Here is a 16667-nt window from a genome sequence, read left to right as displayed (position 1 = left end):
GGGCAAGTATGCCAATGCATATGAATTGTTCATACACTACAGCAATCCAGCTTTATTTTTTGTATGCAACATTTTCTAACTGTAAAAACATGCTAATTATCATCTATTAGTGAAACATATATAATACTCCATACAGCATACCGCATATGAAACATGAGACATAAATGTAGCCTATAGTATAAATATTACAATTGAGTGCAAATGTTAAATTTATTTAAGCATTTGAACCTGAAGGAGCGCTATTAGAATATGGATCAGTTAAAAAATAAAAAATATCCTAATTTTAAGAAGAACTACTTTGTGTTGCTAAGTGTTTACCTCAGTATTCCATGAGTAATGTGGTTTTCTCAGAAAAACATCTGTGGTCGTTCAGGTTCTATTGGTTTAATCCAAGTGGACCCTGTTCGTACCCTGTTTTGTGAAGTGTTTGTTATCGGTAACTTTTTTTTTTTTTTTAAATAGGGTTTGAGTGCATATTTTTGCAGCCAGCTAAATTTCAGTATGTTATGCTCCTTTTTAAAAAAAAATGTTTTTGGTAATCATGCTGTTTGTTGTGTTCATAAAGTTTATTCAAAATCCTGTCAGGTGATTTGTTACTGGTGATCGCTTGAATAAAGTTTGCATCCATTTATTTTATTTTTACAACTTGTCAATGAAACCATAGAATAGCCTATAAATCTACTGTTAAACAGAAAGAACAATTCGACTGTGATTCTGCATCTCTGAAAATGTCTAGCCTAAGTCCTAAGTATTTTTATTTTTTTTTGGTTGTCTCATCAAGCAGCTTCTTGAAGGATCCCAGGGTGTCAGCTTCAACAACATTACTGGGTAGTTGGTTCCAGACCTTCACAATTCTCTGTGTAAAAGGTGCTTCCTATTTTCTGTTCTGAGTGCCCCTTTATCTAATCTCCATTTGTGACCACTGGTCCTTGTTTCTTTTTTCATTGTCATTGTCAATACCTTTTAGAATTTTGAATGTTTGAATCAGATCACCACATAGTCTTCTTTGTTCAAGACTGAATAGATTCAATTCTTTTAGCCTGTCTGCATACAACATGCCTTTTAGACCCGGGATAATTCTGGTCGCTCTTCTTTGCACTCTTTCTTGAGCAGCAATATCCTTTTTGTAACAAGGTGACCAGAACTGAACACAATATTCTAGATGGGGTCTTACTAATGCATTGTAAAGTTTTAACATTACTTCCCTTGATTTAAATTCAACACTTTTCACAATATATCTGAGCATCTTGTCAAAATCAAGCAGGTTAGTTAGACACGATCTCCCTTTCCTAAAACCATGCTGACTGTCTCCCAGGATACAGTTACCATATAGGTAATTTTCCATTTGGGATCTTATTATAGTTTCCATAAGTTTACATATAATAGAAGTCAGGCTTATTGGTCTGTAGTTACCTGGTTCGGTTTTGTCTCCCTTTTCGTGGATCGGTATTACGTTTGCAATTCTCCAGTCTGTCAGTACAACCCCTGTGTCAAGAGACTGTTGGATGATCTTGGTTAGCAGTTTCTAAATAACTTATTTCATTTCTTTGAGTACTATTGTAAGGATCTTATCCGGCCCAGGGGATTTGTTTATTTTAATAGCTCCTAGTCCCTTTAACACTTCTGCCTCTGTTATGCTAAAGTTATTTAAAACTGGATAGGAACAGGTCAACATGTGGGGCATGTTGTCCGTGTCCTCCTTTGTAAAAACCTGTGAAAAGTAATCATTTAATATATTTGCTATTTTTTTTTTCTTCGTCTATGATTTTGCCATTTGTGTCTCTTAGACATTTAACCTCCTCTTTGAATGTTCTCTTGCTGTTATAATATTGGAAAAACATTTTGGAAATGGTTTTAGCCCCCATTAGCAATGTTCATTTCTAACTCTCTCTTGGCCTTTCTATCTTCCTTTTTGACTTGCGTTTGCAATTCCAAGTACTCTTTCTGTGTACTTTGTTTTTGATCCCTTTTAAACGCCCTGTAGAGTGCCACCTTTCGCTGAATGTTTTTATTTAATTGATGTATTAAACCATTTTAGCCATTTTGTTTTAGATTTAGATTTGTCTACTATTGGGATGTGTCACACAGCTGGCTGAGTGATTACGTCAGACCCAGGAAAGGAAACACACAGGACGGTGAAATGATGAGGGCGCTTGTTTGCGCCGGTTTATTGCAAATGAAAAGGTTGTACAAAACAGAAAACACAGACTGAACAAACAAAACGGCGCGTTGGCCAAAGTAAATAGACAGACAAACAAAGTGGACGAACAGACAAACAAACAAGTACCCCGCTGGTGCTTCCAGCGCGCAATAGCAATTGTTATTTCTTTCAGTTTTTATCTCCTCTCCACACCCGTTCTCCACTCACGAACACACAACTCCGAGTGAGTAAAACGTGCATCTATATATACTGTTGTGCCGGGATTCAATTACTAATTAATTATTCACTTGAATCCCAGCACGTGAATTAATTATGTGTAACCTCGTGCTCACATATTAAATACTTTAAATGCACGTGAAGTGAAGTGCAATCCCATTGACTAAATACAATTATACATTTTAAATAACTTGTGCTGCACACACCCATTTATATCCCATGCAGCAATATCTATACACCAACATTAACACACTACATGCAACCTATAACACACAAATGCACACAGGGGTGGGGCATATTCCCACAGATGTAATTGTTTTGTGCCTCTAGTACTACATTTCTAAAAAAACTGCCATCCTTTTTCTGTGGATGTTTTCTCTATTTTACTCCAATCTAATTCTTAGTCTCTTTTTCTTACCTTCATAGTTTGCTTTTCTAAAATTGTAAACCTCAGCTTTAGTCATTAGTTTGGGGGTTTTAAAAATCACTTCAAATGAGACAATGTTGTGGTCTGAGTTTGCCAATGGTTTCTGACCTCTGTTTTAGTTAGTCTGTCTTTGTTATTTGAAAAGACTAAATCAAGGCATGCCCCCCCCCCTCTCTATAGCATGCTCCTATTATTATGCCCTTTGAATTTTTGTCTATTATTCTGACCCATATTGATTCTCTGATTTTCTTCGTCCAGATTTAAGACCTGGGCTTCAAGACTATTTCTTATGTATATGTAACAGGAACGGAAAGGCGTTTGTGTATTTACACCAAAATTCTGATCCCTGGTTAGTTGTATAGCGTTTCGTATATCTATTGTGATGGGAGATTCAACAGCCTGCATTTTTTATTGGCGTTTTGGTTCTTCTTGGCGCCTTATGATCACGTCATCACTCGGCTTCCTTCAGTCTGCTTTTCTTTTGGCTGAGAGGAGGTAAGCACAGCTTCGTGCTGGTAATAAAATACTTAATTAAAATTATTAAGACTGTCTAATTATCAATAGAATATGGCGTGACATATATAGTACTACTCAGAAAACACTACAGCAGTTGTTTTATTCTTCTAAACCTTTGATAAAGTTGTTATATAATTTATTTTGAACAACGTGGCTTTTGCTTGCCAGATAATGATACAGCTTTCCACGTGTGATACACATTGTTCACTGTATTCCTTTTTCTAATAGGGAATAGAGGACCAGAAACACGTGGAAGCTGATGTTTTTCTGTTCTGTTTTAATTATATTTTGCAGGTATGTTGAACTCCGTTGTTATGAATAGAAGCGAAAGCTAGTTTAAACTGCTAGTTATTGTATTTTAATTTTATTATCGCAGTAATACTCGTTAGAATGGCTGATTCATGAGTCATATTACGTGTATGTTTTGTTCCACATTGTTATGGTAACTATTTTGTGTATTTTTGATTACTGACGATCTGAAAAATGTAGAAGAAACGGTAGATCGTATCTTGAAATATATACAGTATAGGTTTAAGCTGTAACATAGGAAAAAAAAACGTGTTTTGTGTAAAGTTTCAGTCTGCTTTTCTTTTGGCTGAGAGGAGGGAATAGAGGACCAGAAACACGTGGAAGCTGATGTTTTTCTGTTCTGTTTTAATTATATTTTGCAGTTCTGAACAAGATTAAAGAACTTATTATCAGCATTGCACTGCCTTAGTGTCCTTCACTGAACAACACACCATAGCTGGCCTGACAGGCAGGGAAATCTTTTGCACACAACAACACAACGCAGAGAAATACACGAGTGGTAGCCAGCGCAGGACAGAATTGTGAAATGAGGAGCGCCCCGGCTACATTGGTGCCGTGACTCGGATTCATCAGCAGTGGATCGACACCAGTTCGGTCGCCGAAGGTTGCTGCATCCTACTTCTGGTCAGAGTTAGAGATGGTCAGGTATTCCATGTGAAAATTTGAAGTTGTGTCAGTGAGGGACATTATTTTATTAAAGTGTATTAAGTCTAAATATTTGTTTTATTATTGTAAATTGTGTTATTTTTTTTCTATTATTATTATTATTATTATTTATTATTATTATTATTATTATTTATATTATTATTTTTGCAATTGTTCGATTGTAACAGGTCTGTTTGAAATGGCCCATATTATAGACAGAGAGAAGAATGCTCAATTAAATGACGAAGAATCTGAATGTCATTTTGGTTTTGGGAGGGGGAGGTTTTTCAGGGATTTTGATCAAACTCCACAAAAAGGTTTAGGTAGGTTAGGTACACCTCCATTTTGTTCCACCGGTATGCAAGATGATCCCCCAACAGTGAGTCAAAATACTACTTGCCCAGATTTAGGTGACCTTATCACGCAATTAGCTCAGCAAATTAGCCATTCCATCACTGCCCAGTTACAAAACGATATGAGAACCAGAGATGATGGTAGCACAGTTTCACAAGGCACAGGGAAAAATCAACAACCTGCTGAGTTAAATCTAGCTGGTGTTAAGTTGGTAATGCAGTCTGATGTCAAGGAACCCCCATTCTTTAGGGGGGATGGTTCTGATAAGTACTCTGTTCACGAATGGCAGGAGCTCATGGATCTGTACCTGAGGAAAAGGAGGTTTCCTGTACAGGAACAGTCACAAGAAGTACTAGCTAGGCTGATGGGAAAAGCTAGAGACATTGTAAAGATTAAATTGCGCAGCAATCCTTCTTTGAACCCCACCCAGAACCCCAAATTGCTCTTTGACATCTTAAAGCAACATTTTAGTGAACTGACTTACTCATGCATGCCCTTAGCAGACTTTTATAACACTTTGCCAACATCAGAAGAGAGTGTGATGGATTACTGGATTCGTCTGAACAAGGCAGTAGACGTTGCAGAAGAGTGCCTGCGGAGGCAGGGCCGCAACATTGAAGATCCCAGTCGTGAGGTTGCGATGATGTTTGTCAAGCACTGTCCAGGTCCATCTCTTGCAGGGGTGTTCAAATTCAAATCAGCTGAGAAGTGGACTGCTGGTGAGGTTCAAGAGCGGCTGGACGAGAATCAGAGGGAAAAGAGGGCACAACCCACAGCCAAACCTCCAAAACCTGTAGCCGTAAAACACGCTGCTGTTCATGCGCAAACAGCCACATATAAAGATTTGGAAGCAGCTGGCTTTTCTACAGCAACTTCTCAATCTGTACAGGTGCCTGCTACTCCTTCTCAGACAGATGGTAACTGTATGCAGACTTTAATAAGTTTGCTAGATCGTGTACTTGAGCAAAAGACACAAGCGGCAGTGATTCCACAGCGCCAGTATAACCGTACACACTCTTTCCCTATGAAAACTTGTAAAGTCTGTGGAGCCTCGGATCATTCTACACTGTCTCATTGTAGGCAGGAGGACCTATGCTTAAAGTGTTTCATGCCAGGCCACTGGAAGAGAGACTGTCTTGGACGGAAACCTAGGTACCACGAGAGGCAGGCCGACGGTGCTCACCAGAGTGGGCAGCCGTTAAACTAGGAAACCCACATTTGGAGAGGGGACATGTAGGTGAAGAGCAACAAACCCTCATCAATGAAGAACAAGATTTAGAGCTCTTGTATGCAAATTCATGCATAGTAGCGCCGGAGGGGTGCCAAGTTATAGTTCAGAGCTCGCAGAAAGTGCAGCCATTTAGTGAGTTATTTTATGCACCAGTCATTGTCAATGGTCAAATTGAACTTAAGGGCATGCTTGACTCAGGTTCTATGGCTTGCACCCTCAGTGAAGCATCAGAACAGAAACTGCTGGTAGCGGGTATTCTCCCAAAGAAGAAACAATCAACAGAACAGATAGTTTTAATTGGTTGTGGTGGGAAACAGGCACATCCTAAAGGCATGTATGAATTGCAGCTGCAACTGTATGGTGTTAACTGTGTTGTTCCTACCCTAGTAGTGCCAGGCCAGCGAGATGAGCTCATCTTGGGTTCGAACGTCATCAAATACATAATGCATCGAATGAAGAGAAGTGACGACTACTGGAGGCTAATATCCAGTGAAGGTTTGCAGTCCCCTGATCTCGAACAGTTTCTCGACGTGATGGCCAGTCTGACCCGGTGGAGAGGTAGTAAGATGCCAAGTAAAATTGGGACTGTTAAACTAACTCAAGCTGTTACTCTCCTTCCCAAACACGAACATTTAGTTTGGGGGAAATTGCCCAACAGTGTTTCCACTTCCCCGGGGAGTACAGTAGTAGTAGAACCCACTACATCCAAGTCCGTGCCACGTAACATCCTCGTAGGGAGAGTGATCACACCTATGTGGGGGGATCGGTGGATTCCCGTGAAGGTCACCAATCCCTTAGATAAGCCCATCATCCTGAAAAGAAACTGCAAACTGGCAGACGTCTCACCCTGTCTCGCTGCAGAGGACTTGAATGTCTTCCAAGGCATGTGTCGGGGAGATGAAGACACCTCTGTGAGACATTCTCCAGGCAGTAGCGCCACTGATGCTGATCTCAAGCAAAGACTTTTAAGATTAGGCTTGGGCGATATTGACATTGATGCTTGTAAAGTCACTAGCTCATCCAAGGAGAAGTTAGTACAGTTATTAGCAGAATACCAGGACATTTTTTCTAAACATCCTTTGGATTGTGGAGAAGCTAAGGGGTTTGTGCACCGCATCCGTCTTACTGATGACCGTCCATTCCGTCTCCCCTACAGAAGGGTTCCCCCAGCACACTACCAGAAGCTAAGACAAGTCCTCACAGAGATGGAAGAGAAGGGAATAATTAGAAAGTCTGTCAGTGAGTTTGCTTCGCCCCTGGTTATGGTGTGGAAGAAAGATGGAGGCCTTCGCATCTGTACAGATTTCAGGTGGTTGAATGCACGGACGTTAAAGGACACCCACCCACTCCCACATCAGTCTGATTGTTTGGCAGCCTTAGGAGGCAACACTTTCTTTAGCACGATGGATCTCACATCAGGATTTTACAACATCCCCATGTGTGAGGAGGATAAAAAATACACCGCCTTCACCACTCCATTGGGCTTGCACGAGTATAACAGAATGCCCCAAGGCTTGTGTAACAGCCCAGCTTCATTCATGCGAATGATGCTAAGTATTTTTGGAGACCTGAACTTCACCAGCCTTCTGTGCTACTTAGATGACCTACTTGTATTCGGCTCCACAGAAGAGGAGTCATTGAGTAGGTTGAGAGTGGTCTTTCAGAGATTAAGGGAGAATAACCTCAAACTCGCTCCAAAGAAGTGCCACTTGATGCGTGACACAGTGAAGTTTTTGGGTCACATCATTGACTGTAGTGGAGTGTCAGTGGATCCGGCGAAGGTGGAAGTAATTTCTAGCATGACGAAGCAGGATTTGATGGAGGAAGATGGCTGTACTCCTTCTGTACGAAGAGTAAAGTCTTTTCTTGGTATGGTATTTTATTACCAGCATTTTATCCCGGATTGCTCCTCAATTGCCAAGCCTCTGTTTGCCCTCACTGCAGGACAAAAGAGGAGTAGAAAAACTGCTGGTAACAAGAGGGGTCCAGGTGCATTTAGAAAACTCACAGCTTCCGACTGGATGCCAGATTGTGACAGTGCCTTTCTCTGTCTCAAAGAAAAGCTGTTAAATTGTGTGGTTCTGGCCCACCCAGATTTTGCGAAACCATTCATTCTTTCAGTAGATGCTTCCTTGGATGGACTTGGTGCTGTACTCTCCCAAATAGCAACTGGGGAAGACAGAGCACGACCTATAGCATTCGCAAGCAAGACACTGAGTGGAGCACAGCGAAGGTATCCTGCCCACAGGCTAGAGTTTTTGGCTTTAAAATGGAGTGTGTGTGAAAAGTTTAGCCACTGGTTGAATGGTCATAACTTTACTGTGTGGACGGACAACAACCCACTCACATATATCATGACAAAGCCAAGGCTCGATGCATGTGAGCAGCGCTGGGTGGCCAAGCTTGCTCCTTTTAACTTTGATCTGAAACACATCCCAGGAAGAAAGAACACTGTAGCTGATGCACTAAGCAGAGTTCCATTTACCAGACCAGTCAGTCAAAGACTACTCCAAGAACCGTATCGCAGTTTAATAGACGAAGCTGAAGGGGTGGAGGGAGAAGCTGTGCAAGATGCATTCCGATGGAAGTGTCAGTCTTATCAGGCGAGCATGCAGGCCCCTAACCAGGAAGAGGTCTCTCCAGTTCACTTCTCATGCTCATACAGCCAAACTGCAGTCAAAGCTATCTGCGAAGCCCATACTGAATGGGAGAAAGCTACACAATTCAGGGCAATAGATTTGGCCCAGCACGTTCAACAGCTGTTACCCTCAGGACAGGATGTCTTACCTGTCCTTTCACTGCAAGAACTTCAGAGCTGCCAGCAACTAGACCCTGTCATTTCAAAGGTGGTGCCATTTGTGAATCGGCAGAGAAGACCCTCCAGACGAGAAAGGCATGGTGAAGACCCGAAGGTCTTGATGCTGTTTAAACAGTGGGACAAACTAAAAGTCCAAGATGGAGTTCTGTACAGAGTGACGAAGGATCCCTTGAGTAGGCGGAAGAAGTTCCAATACGTACTACCTGTGAGTTTGAGGGAGAAGGCAATGTCTGGGATTCATGATTTGGCAGGACACCAAGGACATGCCAGGACCCTACACCTTGCAAGACAGAGGTTCTTCTGGCCAGGCATGGAGAGTGATGTAAAGAACTATGTTAGATGTTGTCAAAGATGTGTTCTGGGGAAAAACACCGGAACCTGCAGCACAAGCTCCACTAGAGAGCATCAAGACCTCTGTTCCCATGGAGTTAGTGTGCATCGACTTCTGGTCGGCTGAGGACGGAAAGCAGCGATCTGTGGATGTTCTGGTTGTGACTGATCATTTTACAAAGTTAGCCCACGCATTCCCTTGCAGAAATCAAACTGCAAAGCAAGTTGCTAGAAAGTTGTGGGATAATGTGTTCTGTGTGTATGGGTTCCCTCAGAGAATACACTCTGATCAGGGAGCAAACTTTGAAAGTGAGCTGATAGCAGAGCTGCTCAGACTGTCAGGGGTTGCCAAGTCACATACTACTGCCTACCATCCAATGGGGAATGGAGGAACGGAGAGGTTCAACCGGACCTTGGGAAATATGCTCCAAACACTGCCATTGAGAGCCAAACACCAGTGGCCACAACAGATACAAACTCTGACATTCGCTTACAACTCAACTGTACATGAGACGACAGGTTATGCTCCATTTTATCTCATGTTTGGTCGCGTTCCAAGACTGCCAGTTGATGTTATGTTCAGACAAGTCCTGAATGACCCAATTGTAACTGATTACAGTAGTTATGTGGAGTCACTGATCACAGACCTCCAAAATGCAGTGAGCATTGCTCAGCAGCATGCCTCCAAAGAACAACAGCGACAGGCGCGAGAGTATAATAAGAGAACCAGAGGAACCTTTCTCAGTAAGGGGGATAGGGTACTTCTAGCAAACAAGGGAGAAAGAGGTAGAAGGAAGCTAGCAGACAAGTGGGAACCTGTACTGTATACTGTGACTGATAGAAATCTGCAGACTCATATTTACAAAATTACAGATGACTCTGGGAACACTAAGGTAGTGCACAGAAATCTGCTCCTAGAGGTCAACTTTCTGCCACTTGAATTACCCAGAGAAGATCCATCTTCTGGAACAAACACTGAAAGAGGCATTGATTCAGTATGTGAACCTCAGTCTGTGGATCTCATCAGCACCCTGGAAAGCGAAGCTCCAGAACATCGCACAAGCTCTTGGATACTACATGGATCAGGAGGTGCAAAGGACCAAAGATCCCAGGAATTGGAAAGTGACTTAACCTCTTCATCTGCTCAAAGTACTGCTGGTTCAAGTGTGCTAGATAGACCCGACAGTCCCCGACAGTTTATCCTTGACACAGGAACCTCAATTGCCCATGACAGTTTATCAGTTGTCTCTGAAACAGTTCCCTCAGATGAACCTGCCAGTTCCAGAACAAATGTACCTAGACAGGAACCAGAAATGGTCACTGGTCCAGTTAGAACACGAGCAGGTAGAGTAGTGAAATCTGTGAACCGCCTTATTGAGAACATGGTTCAAAGGCCCCTTACGAAGGGTATTGCCAGTTCAGTCAGCAAATCATCACAGTCATTACTCAGGTTATTTGAAGGGTAAATGAAAAGGTTAATGGCTATTTCAGGTCCTGCGCTGTGAAACATTCAGTTGGGTTTTGTTAAACCATTTCTTTTTCTGAATTTCCTTTTTTTTACTGTGAGTTTTGGGGACAAAGCAAGGGGAGGCCAAGTGTTATGTGGCGTATCTGGCACCACATTATTCTAGAAGGACTTGAGGCCTGATCAACCTCCAGCTCCTTTGAACCTGTTAAGCAGGTAGCTTTAAGCTGAAGTAAAGACAAGGTCTTTTTGTAAACTTGTGCCTAGTCTGTGTCCAGGGTAAATACTTGTACTTTTGTTTTTCATTGTTGAGCTCGGGAACAGGATTTTGGTGTAATTCAGGAGGGGTGAATGTAACAGGAACGGAAAGGCGTTTGTGTATTTACACCAAAATTCTGATCCCTGGTTAGTTGTATAGCGTTTCGTATATCTATTGTGATGGGAGATTCAACAGCCTGCATTTTTTATTGGCGTTTTGGTTCTTCTTGGCGCCTTATGATCACGTCATCACTCGGCTTCCTTCAGTCTGCTTTTCTTTTGGCTGAGAGGAGGTAAGCACAGCTTCGTGCTGGTAATAAAATACTTAATTAAAATTATTAAGACTGTCTAATTATCAATAGAATATGGCGTGACATATATAGTACTACTCAGAAAACACTACAGCAGTTGTTTTATTCTTCTAAACCTTTGATAAAGTTGTTATATAATTTATTTTGAACAACGTGGCTTTTGCTTGCCAGATAATGATACAGCCTTCCACGTGTGATACACATTGTTCACTGTATTCCTTTTTCTAATAGGGAATAGAGGACCAGAAACACGTGGAAGCTGATGTTTTTCTGTTCTGTTTTAATTATATTTTGCAGGTATGTTGAACTCCGTTGTTATGAATAGAAGCGAAAGCTAGTTTAAACTGCTAGTTATTGTATTTTAATTTTATTATCGCAGTAATACTCGTTAGAATGGCTGATTCATGAGTCATATTACGTGTATGTTTTGTTCCACATTGTTATGGTAACTATTTTGTGTATTTTTGATTACTGACGATCTGAAAAATGTAGAAGAAACGGTAGATCGTATCTTGAAATATATACAGTATAGGTTTAAGCTGTAACATAGGAAAAAAAAACGTGTTTTGTGTAAAGTTTCAGTCTGCTTTTCTTTTGGCTGAGAGGAGGGAATAGAGGACCAGAAACACGTGGAAGCTGATGTTTTTCTGTTCTGTTTTAATTATATTTTGCAGTTCTGAACAAGATTTAAAGAACTTATTATCAGCATTGCACTGCCTTAGTGTCCTTCACTGAACAACACACCATAGCTGGCCTGACAGGCAGGGAAATCTTTTGCACACAACAACACAACGCAGAGAAATACATGAGTGGTAGCCAGCGCAGGACAGAATTGTGAAATGAGGAGCGCCCCGGCTACATATAGCGCTACCCCTCCGCCTCTTCTGTCCTGCCTGTCTTTCCTATACAGTGTATACCCACTAATATTATATTTGTCTCCATCACTCTCGGACAACCAAGTATATGTAACACCTGTCACATCGTAGTTACTTGTTAGTGCAGTAGCTTCAAGTTCTAACATTTTGTTTCTGAGACTTCTAGCATTGAGAACTACATTTAATGGCCGTCTTACCTGAGTTGTTGTTGCCCTTGTTTTGATGTGGTCTCCATTCTGTTTTTTTGTTTTGTCCCCCCTTCCTTTCTAGTTTAAATGCTTCTGATTGGTTCCCTTTTTTTTAAGTGCAGTCCATCCCGCTTATATAGATAGTCCTTGTTGTAGAATGTGCTCCAATGTTCAAGAAAGGTGAAGCCTTCCTGTGTGCACCACGATTTCAGCCATGCATTTTGATTATGTATTTCCAGATGTCCGTATGCTTCTTTGCAAGGTGCCGGCAGTATCCCAGAAAATACCACAGTTTTGGTCTTGTCTTTTAATTTCCTTTCTAGCTCTCTGAATTTGTTTTGCAGGGATCTTGTCCTGTCTCATCCAATGTTGTCTGTACCGATGTGGGCGACTACTACCGGGTTGTCTCCTGTTCATTCTAGGAGCCTGTCTACGTTCTCAGTGATGTGTGTGACAGAGGCTCCTTGAAGAGCTGCACACTGTTGTAGTAAGAAGCAAGTTATTGCTATCTTTTTGTCTAGTGTTGATGGCTGAAGTGTAATGCTGGCTCCAGGGCTCAGCTTATTGCTTCCCTAGCGGATCAACCACAGTGCGGTCTCCCCAGCGCATCAGCATGACAACCGTCTGGATTGAGCTAAGTAGGGTACATCTCTGGGGTCTTCAAGTGGGCACCTTCCATCCTCAGTGTTTCGTCGACTAGCCCACGACACCTCAAGAGGGCTAGACGGTGATTCTGGCGTCCCAGCATCACCCCCCTCCGTCCCCCACTCAACTCAGCCCAGCTTACTTACCCGTACATCAGCGTTTCTTTCTTTCTATTGTGCTTGAGATCCCTAGCCAGAATCTTTCCATCTCAACCACAGCCAGTTGCTGCTCCTCTCTGCTGCTTCAGATAAGTTCTTCACTGTGCGACGCAACTCTTGGCCACTGAATCCGACGTCTCTAAAAATAACCCGGCCAAAAACGAAAAAAAATAAAAGTTAGTTTTATTTTCTAAATAAAAAAAATCTTTATTTAATTGTTTTACTTAATTTATTCGTAAAATATTCTGTGTTCAAAAGGTGTTTTTCAGAGCGAGGCGTGGGCTTCTCGAACGGGCAGCCGTCATAGAGGAATAAATATGGGAGCTTGCCTCGCGCAATGAATGAAGCCAGGCATGCCACAGGGCACCCCTGGGGCCTAAACCCTGCCAGTACAGACGTGGATTACAGTAACCACAGACCTACATGCCATTTGCAGAAATGTAAGGTTTGTTGACAAAAGTATGTAAGAGTTTTTGAGCAAAATAAGTGAGAAAATCTGTCCCGGGAGTTAGAAATGACCAAAAGTTTGATATTTGTTTAATATAAAATAGGTCTGTCTTAAAGTATAGCTATACCAGCCCTCTTAAGGATTTTATATGAACGTGTTAAACAAAGTACACAGATTGCCAGTCTAATTAAAAAGTTACAAGCTACCCAGTGCCAACAATCAATAATTTAAACAAGCTTACCATTTTACTTTAAAAATTACAATATGGCTGGGTAGTAATAGAACATTGCATTCATATTACTTTATGTCCGAGGAGTTAGTCTCTGGCATCACTGAAAAACAGAAAATATATAGATAGGATAGATTGACTTAATCAAAATAAAGAAAAAAAGAATGAATACAAGTAACCTACACTAAACTATACTGAAAGATCGCCTTTTAAAAACAAATGAACATCAACTGAATACAAACACAAAATAAAGAAAGTGTACACCCCCGTTACTGAACGACCAAGTGTGTGGGGGGGGTCCAAAAAAATAAAAAGTTACATCGTGGTCATGGGTCAAAAACAGCCAGGGGGTTTGTTCGAGATCTTAACATGTAAATTAAGCAAAGGTGTTTATGAACCTGCTTTAGAAATACAGGAAACATTCTCAATAGTTCAAAGCGGTGTCGGCACCCCTATTCAACTGTTCTGGACTTGTTTTGATGCTGCCTGACCTGCAGTTATGCTGACGTCACAGACGTGTCAAACATAAACAGAAGAGCCAATACAAGGAATCTATTAACCCTAAAATAAAGTACACCTGTATATGGGTATTGCTCCTTCGTATGCTTATCGCATGGCTTCTAAACATATTATTCTTTGGGGGTTGTATTCTGTAAGAATGTGAAACCTCTAGTTTAAAGATATGCTGATTTTAGTGTTACGTTTAACAGGAAGCTTTGTGTTTTAAAACAGCTAGTTTAGAGATATGCTGATTTTCTTTATACATACCGTGGTGAAGGTTGAAATGACTCCCTTTGTAAAGGGTATTTTGTATCCTTTTTATCAATATGCTTTGTTGTTCTCATTCATACTGTTTGTCATTCTACAAGGTAATGTATGCTTGGTTTAATCTTTCTTCTTTTATAACATATCTATTATAATTTGACAACAAAAAATCTTAATCTGACAGAAAATAAACAATTCCAAAATAAATGAGGCCCGATAACTTCTGTAGAGAATTATTTTTCTATCCACATGTATGAAATATACCACAAAGGTGTTTGATAAGATTTTCAGGTATTTTTAGTATGTCATTTTGTTTCAAGATCTAAAATTAATATGTTAAAATAATGTTAAATACAGTAAAATCTTGAACATTATAACATACAGGTAATATCATGTTAAGTTAGATCATATAAAGTGTATCATAAAAAGACAACCACATCACATTTGTAGCTGCCTATTCCCCAGTAAAATCAGAAATACAGTACTAAAAACATGTTTTTTTTTTACATAATGTCAGACTATTTGTGATTGTAAAACAATTTCTGACCTCAATTCAATCAATTCAAAGATAAGCGTCCATAGTTTGTCGCTGCTTACATCTGAACTAAAATATTTGTAACAAACTCTTGAACACTGTCTACAATTATAGACTATAATTGAACAGCAAACATTTTAATTTCATCGCTTTGTAAATGTTTTCATCTTAACTAAAATAATTGTAATTATTAAAGAATTGAATTTACACACAAACAAACAGCAGACATTGAAAGATTTTTTTTATTTATTTTTTGTTTTGTTTTAGACTTTAATTTGAAAATAATTAGAGAACCTGTATACAGTAGATAGAAAGATCCCATATTCGAATATCAGCCAACAGCATTGTGGGAACAGTACATGCATTACCCTTGAGCAAGGTACTTTACTTAGATTGCTCCAGTAAAAACCCAACTGTATAAATGGGTAATTGTATGTAAAAATAATGTGATATCTTGTAACAATTGGAAGTTGCCCTGGATAAGGGTGTCTGCTAAGAAATAAATAATAAAAAATAAATAATTACACAGTGAACAACCCTCCTGAAAAAAGAACAGGCTCAATAGACTTTTCACAGTTAGATAAGGTTCTTTTTCAGTGTAATAGTGTAAAATATTACATATTGATTAAGAAGCCTTTATGTAAGATGTATTCTTCTGAATGATAGTTATTAATACTATTATTTAAGAAAAAATATCTTACTAAGTCAAAAAACAGGTTTTTTACCCTTTCTTCTCTAGGGCCGCTTCTCTCCCCTTGGCCCCCCAGCATTTAACCTCAAAATATATGCAGTTTTAACAGAAAAGATTATCCTTATTCCTAACCACGTGTTATTTGGTCTTAAAATAATCGTATTAACCCAAAGAATGTAGTGCTAATCTTTATCAACGTCTAAAATAACTTTTTAAAAGGCCTTTAGACTATATTTTGACATCAGTTCGAGTATGTTGCAATATTGAAAATCAAACACCAGATGGCAGTATGTGGAACGGCTTATCCTCCCGCATTTATACAGTTTTAACATAAAAAGATGACCCTTATTCATAATCACGTCTTATTTGGTCTTAAAATATTAAGCCAAAGAATGTAGTGGTAATATTTTTAGCTTCTAAAATAACATCAAATAGGTTTTTAGACTTTATTCAGTTTGATGACGCTGCAATATTATTAGATTCCATTATGCAGATCCAGGTGCATTGTGGGTAGGCTCCTAAAAAACCCTAAAACCTTTACAATTCGAACCTGTGCTAACATTTTTTAGCTTCTAAAATAACATGAAATCGTTTTTTAGAGGATGTTGTAATATTAATATCAACCATTATATAGAACCATGTGTATTATGGAAATACACAGATACCTACCATTTTATATGTGAAGTGTTCTAAATAATTGTACATTATGCATGGCACGCCACACACAGGTCTTGCCTTTAACTCACTTTATCCTACACTGACTTGCGCAAGCTCGTACAACAATAACAACAGCTGATCGGTATGAACCAATCCCCATGTACTACACTCCTTCCCCTTACACCACACTTGGTCTATACTATTAAACACATGATTTCAAATGCATAAGGTCTTTTCTCATTTCCTGTTCTTTGGAAGGCTTTGGAAGGCTTTGTACTTTCTGTAGGCAGAATATCAGAATATCGTTGCTCAATATCACAAGGTGCAGCTCCATTTAGCAAGGCCTCAGCATTCTAAGGGGGTGGGATACAAAACAAAGCACAATAAATAAAATATAGTTTGTGTTGCGAGTTTCTCTTATTTTTGTACTGGACA

The sequence above is a fragment of the Acipenser ruthenus genome, chromosome 6, assembly GCF_902713425.1.
Source record: "Acipenser ruthenus chromosome 6, fAciRut3.2 maternal haplotype, whole genome shotgun sequence".
Classification (NCBI taxonomy): Eukaryota; Metazoa; Chordata; class Actinopteri; order Acipenseriformes; family Acipenseridae; genus Acipenser; species Acipenser ruthenus.
Note: the sequence above shows the minus strand (reverse complement) of the source record.